This window comes from Rhagoletis pomonella, unplaced genomic scaffold (assembly GCF_013731165.1).
Source record: "Rhagoletis pomonella isolate Grant_MI unplaced genomic scaffold, Rhpom_1.0 Rhpom_scaffold_00014, whole genome shotgun sequence".
Lineage (NCBI taxonomy): Eukaryota > Metazoa > Arthropoda > Insecta > Diptera > Tephritidae > Rhagoletis > Rhagoletis pomonella.
In genome coordinates, this window is record NW_023458568.1 from 7,404,009 (window position 1) to 7,407,810 (window position 3,802).

The following is a 3,802-nucleotide window of genomic DNA, read 5'->3' on the forward strand; positions in this document are numbered from 1 at the left end:
GGCTTTAATTTAAGCCCAAGTGGTCCTATCATCTTTTGTTTATTTGCTAGATCTTTTCAAATATTGCAAAAAACGTGATTTTTTGATACTTTGACCACGTTTTTCTCAAAATCTAAAGCTGATGGAAACTTTATACTTACAGATTCGCAATCAGCACAAAAAACAGCATTTACATTTTAGGAAACAAAATCAGTGTTGCCCTGTGTTATATGCGAAATGTGTGCACTCAATATAAAAATAGGCGTAACATGTATGAATGCAACGTTTTATGTGGTCGGTGACTCTCTTTTACAAACAGACTTTTTAATTGGACAAAATATATTAACTAGCAAATCAGTGAAGTTCGAAATAAACGATGGACATTTAAGTTTCAGGAGTAAACGTGTTGAAGTTAATGGCAAAAGGAATATCGATATTGGCCACTTAGTAAGCGATGTACCTACAAGATCAAGCCCAACCTTCGAAACTGGGCTCTGTTCTAGAAGCATTCGGTGATGTGTTTGGGGAGAGTTTGAACGACATTGGCAAGACTAATTTAATCGAAATGGCGATTGAACTTAGATTAGGTTAGGTGGACGTGGCTGCCAGGCGCAGAGGGCGACAGCACACTTAGGCTCAATCAGGGCCCATTGTGATACTACATGGATCCAAAAATGCCTACTCTTTAAGTCACTTCGTGGAGTCTGCGAACCTTAGCAACTGCCGTATTCCAAACTTACCAGTTGTGCTTAAATCGTCATACCTAGGAATTTCTGTTTTTTCCTGCCCAGTGCAGGGCAATCTTCTTCGTCGTGGCAGCTCCTGCAGTAGTTGTTGTGACTAACCCCGAGGCGTTCTGCATTCCTTCTTATCAGGATATGTCCTGTGAGCTGGCCAATGTCCAGTGACCTATCGCCTTTATTGAGAGTGAGAATTTCTCTTGATCTCCGTATATCTCATTTTGGCCAGTGGTGAGGTAGTCGGAATGATCTTTGTATTCCCATTTGTTCCGAGTAGACGCCTCTTCCTACCCTATTTTCCAGTTTGAAGCCATCCGCGTAGAATCTTATGGCATCTTCACACCCCGGAACTCCTTCGGTCCATGATTGTCTGCTAGGTAAAGTTACGCGATAACCTTTAGTGGAAGTGAGCCTTGGTACACAGTAGTCCTTTGTACTCGGTAGTTGTTGGTTAATAAGAATTGTAGTGTGACCACATCGACCCGCTTTCCAGCCCCCTTCCATGCCACACAGCAGTGAGTTTACCGCTGCGACCCATAAAAGAGGGAATAGGACTCCCCCTTGCGGCGTACTGCTATCTACGAACCTGGTCAACAATACCCCCGCCTTCTCCGCCCGAACCACCCTGCATCGTAGCATGTGGTTTACGAGCGCAACTAAGCGCGTCAGCGCTGCCGTTATCACGCGCGGCATGATGTTGTTAAAGGCGCCTTCTATATTCAGGAACGCTGCTATCGTATATTCTTTGATGTCTAGTAATCTTTCTATATGGGACACTATTTCATGTAGATGAAAGGTATAAAGCATGTTGTGTGGTAGAGTCCGTCACCAACCGACTCTCTGATATGGACCTCCACTAGTCGCTCCATAACCTTCAATTGAAATGACAACAAGGTGATGGGCCTGAAATCCTTTAGGTTGTTGTGCGACACTTTCCCTGCCTTGCGGATGAACGCCACTCTTGATTCCCTCCACCTTCTAGGGATATAATTAAGAGCTAATCGAGGGCTTATATTCAATACTCTCTATCTGCAAAAACTCAATTTTTCAGGAGAGCAAAAAAACTGTTTTCACCGCTATTTTTAAAAGTGTTCATAATGTTAAGTACCCACGCATGTCTTAAAAATTCACGCTATATATTAAAACTAGGATTTTACCTTTAATTCATTTTATTTTATTTTAAAGATCAGATAGATGTTATTGCAATTCAAATTGTAACTATTTATATAAAAATAATGAAAATGTCAGTTCTTTAGATGTAAACGTTATGTTAAACTGAGATTTTAACCCATAAATCATTGGTCTGCAAACTCGTTCCCTTCTATTCCGACATGCCCAAATAACCACATAATTTTAATAGTGTTTTTGTGTCGAAAGAGTATTTCACGTGATTTCGAAATTATATGAGAATCATTAGCACTGTTAAAGAGGACTTCGATGGCTGATTTACTGTTCGTGGAAATTTCCTTCGTTTTTAGAGGCGAAAGGTACGCCTTCTAGCAATTGTAAATGCCGAGCAGTACGCGGGAAAAACACCAACGACAATTGTAAAACCAAGCCCTTTCGTTACCGCAAAAGAACACCTGGTATCATATCTGGAACCGTCTGTGAAAATAAGCTCCCAGGTCATTTATGAGTATAGAACTGGGCAAATGCCCTTGCTGTAGAGTTTTTACTTTAGTAGGCATCGGAGTAGATATGATGTCCAAATCTTTGATGTAGCCTAATATACGAAATAAAGCTGATTGCTTGCTTCATCGGTTTTTTTGTTGAAAACAGGATTCGGCGTGAGAGAATAAAGTCTAATTTCTGCAGTTAACAATCTTTGGGATGAGCATCTTTGTGTTGTACTTTACCCCATGGTTATGGTTCTTCTGACTGCTGCATGGTAAGGTGTTTCTAGCAATTTAACGCAACGAGTCCAATTACGAGTCCAAAGTAAATTTCTCCTAATATAAAAGCCCTAATTACATTTACCAGTGTAGTTATATGAACTAAAAAATACTTGGATGATAAAAACTTTATAATATTTAGTCTAGTAAGTAAGCTTAATCTTAAATTATGACAGTGCAGCTTTTAAGTAAGTTTATTGTCAAAAATTATTCCCAATATTTTCAATGTGTCAGAATAGCGGGTAGGGGTGTCATACACGGAGAGGTTTGGATGTATACATTTCTGTTTTCTGCATATATGAAAAAACCGAAATCTTAGCTCCTGAAGATTTGGACCAATCGCGGCAAGTCCTTAGTCTTAGAAAAAATATAATGGAGCTAACTTTCCCAAAGGCTATATTGAATAAAATAACCGAAAGTGGTGATCCTTGTGGGACACCATTAAAGAGAGGAACAGTTTTTGAATAACTGTTATTGACCCGAACAGCGAACTTCCGGTTGTAAAGGAAAGACTTAACAACATTGTACATCCTCTCACTATTTTTCCAGCGTAATAATTTAGATATGCAGGGGAGGAGGGATAGATAGATAGATAGATAGTTGGTAGGGTATGGCACTGCGACCAGTAGGTCTATTGTGCCCCTAGCTCATCACAATACATCAACCAGCCCCAGAGTGTCTATAAATTTCATAATAGACTCCGGGGACAGTGAGTGTATGTGCTCCTCTCTTGGCCAGACATGCCCTATGCTCCTATACCTCCTGCGTGCAACGGCATCACACTCCATAAGAAGGTGTAGAGGGATCTCTTTGGCTGCATCGCAAAAGCGACACAGGTCGCTGGACCAGATACCCAATTTATGCAGGTGCCCTCTGAGCCTACAGTGGCCCGTCAAAAAACCTGTAATAATCCTTAGTTTCTCTTTTGGAAGATCCATGAGAAGCCTGTATCTTGACAGATTGTAACCTCCTAATAAGCTTTTTGCCTGACGTTGGCCCATGGTGCCAAGCCAGTGTAATTCCCTCAGTTTGCTGTTGTCCCTTCTGAGCATTTCCTTTATGGTGTTTGGTCCTACTGCCAGAAAGGGCTCAGGCCCTATCGGGGCCGTTCTGGCCAGATGATCAGCTTCCTCATTTCCTGCGACCCCCATGTGCCCTGGTACCCACATTAGTTGGATATCATTGACCTCC